The sequence below is a fragment of the Pan troglodytes genome, chromosome 14 (assembly GCF_028858775.2).
Source record: "Pan troglodytes isolate AG18354 chromosome 14, NHGRI_mPanTro3-v2.0_pri, whole genome shotgun sequence".
NCBI lineage: Eukaryota > Metazoa > Chordata > Mammalia > Primates > Hominidae > Pan > Pan troglodytes.
The window spans coordinates 119,770,097-119,778,320 of record NC_072412.2 but is presented as its reverse complement, the minus strand read 5'-3'; positions in this window follow the sequence as shown (position 1 = coordinate 119,778,320).

Sequence of the window (8,224 nt, the reverse complement as noted above, 5' to 3'; positions counted from 1 at the left end):
AAGAATGCGACCAGGGATGAATTTACCCCCTGTGCTCAGCGTGACTGAAGTTCTTAGGAGAGCAATAGTCTAATGTTCACCTCCACATTTTACAGACGTTGAGAACACCATGCAGGGGGTCTTTGGAAGTGCTGGAATGCCCCCAGATGTCTGAGCACTCTGTCCTGTCCTGAACTCCCGCTAAGTGGAGGGCAGTTGCTGCTGGGCACCCTGAATGCAGGGCCTCCCTCCTCTTTAGGCCCAGTTGGATTGAAACAAAGTCCAGGGAGAAACGTGTAGCCCCAAAGAGAACAGGAATAGAGGTGCTGGCAGATGAGAATGGCCAATGATTTCCAAAGGTGGAAGGGGATGCAAGGGTGTGGGTGGTGGGGCAGGGTGAAGGTGCCCAGCCAGAGATGCTGAGAGATCAATGGTGGAGGCCAGGGTCATCTTGCTGAGGGATCCCAGAGTGGCACTGAGCTGGGAGGTCAAAGGGAGATAGATGTGGGGCTGAAAACGGGGTGGGGGCTGGTAATTCCAGTTGCAAGTGCCTGGCAGTAGTCACCTCTGCAACCCGTGCCTGCGTCTGTATCCCGCCAAGAAGCCAGCAGGTTCCCAGGCAGCGTCAGAAGATTCTTATTCACGGCCCTGGAGTCAGCATCATGGGTGTGGCCACAGCTTGCAGCCTGGGTCTAAGGCCCCAGGGTAAAATCTTTTTTTTTTTTAATTATACTTGAAGTTTTAGGGTACATTGCACAACATGCAGGTTTGTTACGTATGTATACATGTGCCATGTTGGTGTGCTGCACCCATTAACTCGTCATTTACATTAGGTATATCTCCTAATGCTATCCCTCCCCCCAACCCCACAACAGGCCCCGTGTGTGATGTTCCCCTTCTTGTGTCCATGTGTTCTCATTGTTCAATTCCCACCTATGAGTGAGAACATGCAGTGTTTGTTTTTTTGTCCTTGGGATAGTTTGCTGAGAATGATGGTTTCCAGTTTCATCCATGTCCCTACAAAGGACATGAACTCATCATTTTTTCATGGCTGCACAGTATTCCATGGTGTATATGTGCCTTATTCTAGTGTGGATTGCAGTGTTTCGGGGGAAGGGAGAGATGCTAGCCTGCTGTCTGCTCCTCATCCATCTGTCTTAAATAAAGCACAGCCACGCCCCGTCTGTGGATTCCCTCCCAGCTCACCTTTCCACCCCCAGCTCACCTTTCCACCCCCAGCTCACCTTTCCACCTGGAGGACCCCACGGAAAACCCACAGTGTCCCATCTAAATGAGCCACTGGTTCTTAGACACAGGTGAGCAGGCTTCTCCAGACTTTCCATAGAAACCAGCGACAGAGGGGAAGGATCCACAAAGGTGACAGCTCATGCCCGTAATCCCAGCACTTTGGGAGGCCGAGGTGGGTGGATTGAGAGTTCGGGAGTTCAAGACCAGCCTGGCCAACATGGAGAAACCCCGTCTCTACTAAAAATACAAAATTAGCCGGGCGTGGTGGTGCATGCCTGTAATCCCAGCTACTCGGGAGGCTGAGGCAGGAGAATCGCTTGAACCCGGGAGGCGGAGGTTGCGGTGAGCTGAGACTGCACCATTGCACTCCAGCCTGGGCAACAAGAGTGAAACTCCGTCTCAAAAAAAAAAAAAAAAAAAAAAAAAAAAAGGTGACAGCTGACCTCAGAGAAAACAGCTAAGTGGGAAAACAAAAAATGAAGTTAAAGATCTAATTACTGTCCTCAGAATATTCAAGAAAATACGCATATAGGTAACATAAGAACAGAATACTAGTTAAGAACAGGCAGAGAGCAGGAAAGATGTTTAAAATATGATTTCTGAACTGAAAATCCCACGAAAGAGATGGACTTCAGGGTCCAGTGAGGTTTCCAGAATATGCCTCAAAAAGACAGATGGAGAATTCTCAAGGAGAGATTAAAGTCCTGGACCATGCGCTGAGGAAATGCCAGGCGAATAGGCTTCAGAGAAGAGAAGGGAGGCAGGACGCTTCCTCCACAGGGGAAACTTTCCGGAGCAGAAGGACAGGGCAGAGGCTGGTGGGGAGGTGGGGGCAAGCAAGGAGACCCAGGACAGGGGACCGAAAGGACACTTCCTCTCCTCTTCTGGGGAGAAAAACAATCAAAAGGAGAAAGAGAAACAGAAACACATTCCAGTTACCATGACACCAGGACTGGGAAGGGCGAGGGTGAAGGTCGGGGAGCCCAGAGGAGGGGCACACCCCACGCCCAGCACCCACCCTTCCTCACCCCTCCACCCCCACACCCAGCACCCACCCCTCTACCCTCACATCCGGCATCCACGTCACCCACCCCACCCACCCCTCCACCCCCAGGCCCGGCACCCACCCCACCCACCCCTACACGCCCACACCCAGCACCCACCCCACCCACCCCTCCACCCCCAGGCCCGGCACCCACCCCACCCACCCCTACACGCCCACACCCAGCACCCACCCCACCCACCCCTCCACCCCCAGGCCCAACACCCACCCTCACATTTGGCATCCACCCCACCCCCCTCCCCCACGCCCAGCACCTCCCCTTCCCTCACCCCTCCCTCCCAACCCTCTGCACCCCACCCCTCCCCACCCCTCCACTTCCACGCCCAGCACCCACTCCTCCCCACTTCTCCACCCTCATGCCCGGCCCCCACCCCTCCCCACCCTCCACCCCCACACTCAGCACCCACCCCTCCCCACCCCTCCATCCTCATGCCTGGCCCCCACCCCTCCCCACTGTCCACCTGTATGCCCAGCACCCACCCTCCCCACCCCTCCACCCTCACACCCTGCATCCCACACCCTCCCCCTCCACGTAACACCCTACACCCCTACACCCCACCACTGGCCCTAATCTTCCATCCCCATGCCCCACACCTCCACTTTCCCCTTAGCCCCTCACCCTCATGCCCTGCACCCCACACCCCACCGCTCCCACAGCCTTCCACCCCCATGCCCCACACCTCTACCCTGCCCAAAGCCCCCACCCTCACCCTCACACCCCACCCCTCCTCATAGCCCCCACCCTCACATCAAACTCCCCCCACATTCCACCCTTCCCTAACCCCCCACCCCATGCCCCACACCTCCACACCCCACTCCTCCCCTGAGTCCCCCACTTCCACACCCCACAGTTGCACACACTACCGGTCTCCCAGCCTTCCACCCTCACACCTTGCACCTGCACACCCTCCCCCTCCCCCAGGCCCCACCTTCATGCCCCCACACCTACACCCTCTAATTCGACCTTCCAACTCCCTGAGCTCCCACACTCTGCATCCCACACCCCACACCCCACCCACCCCATTAGCCCCCACTGTCCCATGTCTCATGACCCACACCCCACACCCTCACAGCCCCCTCCACCCCCAACGCCCCACTACAGCCCCCCACTCACCATAACTCCACACCCCACCCCTGCATCCCCCATCCCCACCCCTGCATCCCCCACCCCCCACCACTTTGCCCCATGTTCCCAACCTCCCCAATCTCCCCCATGCCCCACACCTTAACCCCCTACACACCTTCCACGGCCACCCCGCACCCCCACACCTCACGGGCCTCCACACTCCTCAGAGCAACTGGAGCCTTGGGCCTCAGTGGTGGAAAGAGGAGGGTGAGCCTCAGCAGCTGCAGGAAGTAGCAGCCTCCTGGGACAGCTCATCTAAGGAGGACAGGCCCCCTTAACCAGAGAAGCCCCACAGGGTCTACACACAGACACACAGACAGAGTAAGGCTTTTTTTTTTTTTTTTTTTTTTTTGAGACAGAGTCTTGCTCTGTCGCCCAGGCTGGAATGCAATGGCGATCTCGGCTCGGCTCACTGCAACTTTCACCTCCCGGGTTCAAGCGATTCTCCTGCCTCAGCCTCCTGAGAGTAAGGCACTTTTTAACAAGGGAAAGGGGCTGAGCGTGGGGTGGCGCTTGCAATCCTAGCACTTTGAAGGCCTAGGCGGGAGGTGCTTGAGCCTGGGAGTTGGAGGTGACAGTGAGCTAGGATCGCACCGTGGCACAGACAAACCAACAGACAAAAAACGGGAAAGGCACAAATGAAACGATGAGAGCAGCAGAGAAGTGGGAAAGGCACAAATGAAACAATGAGAGCAGCAGAGAAGTGTGGCCACAAGGGGAAGGAAAACTGAGCAAACGTATCTCCTGGAACAAAAACATCAACCTTCCAAATCAAGACACAGCCACAGTGGAACACAGAATGCTTAGTGAAATTTTTAAAAGAGGATTTGTTAGAAACTATAACATGAAATATGACAAAACAAAGGGCCACTGCATCCTTCCTCTCAGTCTACATAAGTAAATAAGTTCGACTCACCTCTTCAACAAAAAGACTCGTGGGATCATTTGCAAAGTGAAACCCAACTTTATGTTGTGTGCAAGAAACAAGCAGAAAACACAGCAGCCCAGACCTTCCAAGGCAGAGGTCAAGGCATGCAGGCAGGTCCTGAGAAAATGTCAACAGGCATGGAGATGATGGACTGATGGAGATGATGGATTGATGGAGTGATGGAGATGATGGAGATGATGGAGTGATGGAGATGATGGATTGATGGAGTGATGGAGATGATGGAGATGATGGAATGAGATGATGGAGTGATGGAGAGATGGAGATGATGCAGATGATGGAGTGATGGAGACAATGGAGACAATGGAGTGATGGAGTGATGGATATGATGGAATGATGGAGTGATGGAGATGATGGCGACGATGGAAATGATGGAGATGATGGAGTGATGGAGACAATGGAGATGATGGAGATGATGGTGTAATGTAGTGATGGAGATGGTGGAGTGATGCCTCTGGGCTCTCGGCAATCTGCTTTTATCCTAGACCCTAAATTAAGTGTGTGGGAATAATAAAGATATTTTTAGACTCATACGGACTCAGAAAGTTTAGGCCCTGTATGATTTCTTCAGAGCAAGTTGGCTGAATTCTCACTATCGTAGTCGGAAGTCTGGCACAGACTCTATCTAAAATTAGTGAGTAGAGAGTGTTGTAATAACAGGAGGAGGTGGGAAATGCCTGACCAGAGGAAATAGTCGAAGTTGCCATGCGGGCGGACGGGGAGATGGTTGAGGCCACCACTGCCGCCTCCCAGCACAAGCCCTCAGTGTTTTTAACCAAATGCACATGTTGTGCTTTCAATGTTGCTTTCAGCAGGAAGGCACTTGGAGCTTTCTGAGTACTGACCCCGTCCCCCTCACACTTGCCTTTTGTTCTCTGAGCTGCCGGCCTCAGGCGGTCCGCGTCTTGTTTGAGTAAGGGAGGCTGCCCCGTTCCTGCTACAAGCGTCCCTTGCCGGCATTGCTGCTGCCTGTGTGACTTCCTGACTGGACATTTGCCACTGGCAGCAAGAAGCCCAGGCCCCTCTGATTCTGCTCCAATTAGGCCCAACCTGAGGGGCCTGACCGGAGCCCCATTTCCCCGTTGTGTCTTGACCAAAAGAATACCAGGTGGGCCATTACTTGCTTTCCAACAAACAGGTGGTGAGGAAAAAAACTTTTCCTTCACTCACTTATGTTTTTTAGTGACTGGAGTCCTGCAAATTGAACTGGCAAAAGTAGATTAACAGGAGAAAAAGCGTTACTTCATATGCATGTGGGGGCTTCACGAAATGAAACAAAAACCCCGCAGAGGCAGTCAGACCAGAGGCTTATTCACGATTTTAACAAAAGGCAATACATTTGTGAAGTGATGAGCTACAGGAAAACAGTGTTGGGTTCCTAGGGAGGTAAACTGTGAGCGGGGAATGGTGTGAGGAAACCACGGAAGCGGGGATTATTTTTGTGTGGGTCCTTGAGTGGAGCTCTCTCAGTGCTGTTTCAGGGCTGATGAGCGCCTGGAACCCTCGTCAGTGATGAAGACTCTTCTGCCCTTCCTAGAATGAGAGACAGGAGGGGACTCCTTCACAAAGAGACATTTATGCCATGGTTTTTGGCAAATAAGGGCAGGATAGAGGACCTTCTCTGCAGCTGCTGTTTCTCAATCGCCCTCAGCTCGAAACGATCTTACACCAAAGCGGCACGTCGCGGGGTGGCGCATTACAATCCCTTCACGCCCCATAGGAGCTTATTCAGCCAGGTGAGGGTGGTGTCTCCAAGCACAGCAGGCACTGCGGCGCCGGGGAAAGAGCTGGAGCCTAGGACTGTCACACCTATCACCCGTGGGACAACAGTTATGTGTAGACTTGGGACTGGGGGACAGGTTCGAACCATGGTCTGCTACTTGCTGGTGACATCTCCTTAGGCAAGATCCTTAAATTCTCTGTAGAAAACAGCTCTAGCAATAGCATCCATTTCATGGGGTTACAGAAGAATTGGACGACTTAATAAATGCTAAGCACCTGACCGTGCCTGGTGTGCAGCTAGCTGTCACCACGTGAAGTGCTTAGCACAGCACTGGACAGGGCCCTGGGTGGAGGGCAGCGTGGCCGTGTTTGCTAGGGCTGCATTGACGTCATCAGCTGGGCGCTGCCTGCTTCAGCACAGAAGATGCCGTTCCTCAAGGCGGTTTTATGCCTCTTCTTCAGAGTCAGTAGCACATTCTCTAAAATATCCTTAAATATGGCAAATCTTTGTCTTTAAAGGTAAACTTGAATTTTATTTTTCAATACAGACCAAAGTAATTTGGAATCAAGTATTTTACAGGAAGTGAGTGATTCAGGTAGGCAGTGACACTGACCCAGAAGTCAAAGCGCCGCCTGGCTGTTGCAGCAATACCGGGCAGTGCCTAGGCTCATTCACTCGGCCCTGCTACCTACTTGGAAGAGCGCCCGGGCAACCGCCTACAGTCTCCCAGCTGTAACCTCCTCATCTGTCGAATGCAGAGGACAACACTTCATACCTCACAGGGTGATCTGTTCTGTCGGTTCACCTCGGAACTGAGGAGCTTCCTTGGACACTGACACTGGACGGTCGGGGGCAAACCGTGCAGTAGCCCCCCTAGAATTAGGGGATCCGTGTGCACGTGGCACTGGTGAGTGCTCTGGAAATAGCTTTTCTTATTTCTTAAAAGTTGTTTTTAAAGATAGTTCAGAAACTGAGTGTTTTGTTGAAATGGTGAGTTTGTGATGGTGCCCAGACTTGCCTCCATACACCGAGCCTGCATGGCCCTTCCCCTGTGACCGCTGGGCCTGGACACACAGTGCGGCTTGACCAAGGGGACAAAAGCAGCCCTGACACCAGCAGAAACTTGGGAAGTGCTTGAAAGGCATTGGACGTCCCCGCTGTTGCGGTGGGAACCTTCTGCTGCCAAGTGGGCGGGCCGAGTTGGCCTCCTGAGAATGAGGGAGTGAATGACACAGACCTCAGGTGCCTCGGAGGCCATGTCTCTGCCAAGGCCTTGCACGTGTGAGTGAGGCCCTCTTCCACCCAAGCCCAGCCCAGGAGTCTCAGCCCCGAGAACCTTCCAGCCAACCCTCAGAATTTCGGGAAATGATGCTGCTTCCTTTACACCACTAGGCTGGTGGTGGTTTGTTATGTAACCGATTGAGAGATTTTTTAAAAGTTAATAAATAAAGCTAAAGTTCTTCAGTGCACACAATCCAGAAGGGGAAGTGGTTCTGTATGTTGATGGTGGAAAGGAACACAGCACTGTGTAGAATTTGGAGCCAAGACCTAAAGAAGCGAAGCCTATAAAATTCATCTTTGGCTCCAGGCATAAAATGGTCTCTCAAAGTTTTAGTGTTTTGTTTGTGTGTTTTGCTTTTTGAATGACTACTCTTTGAAAATTCTTCTCTAAGAGAGAGAAAACTTAGTATAAAAATTCCAGATTAGGTGTTGGGGACTCATTTGTTATCTTCTCTTGTGCACGTACATCTCGGAAGAAGAAGTCTGCAAGAAAAATACAAAGTTCAGCACAATTAATGTCAGCACTTTTTCTCCACCGTAGGATTAATAAAGGATCCAGGTAAGTGGTTCTCAAAGTGTGGTCCCCAGGTGAGGTCCCCAGGTGTGATCCCCAGGTGAGGTCCCCAGGTGAGGTGATCCCCAGGTGAGGTCCCCAGATGAGGTCCCCAGGTGTGATCCCCAGGTGAGGTCCCCAGGTGTGGTCCCCAGGTGAGGTCCCCAGGTGAGGTGATCCCCAGGTGAGGTCCCCAGGTGTGATCCCCAGGTGAGGTCCCCAGGTGTGGTCCCCAGGTGTGATCCCCAGGTGAGGTCCCCAGGTGAGGTGATCCCCAGGTGAGGTCCCCAGGTGTGATCCCCAGG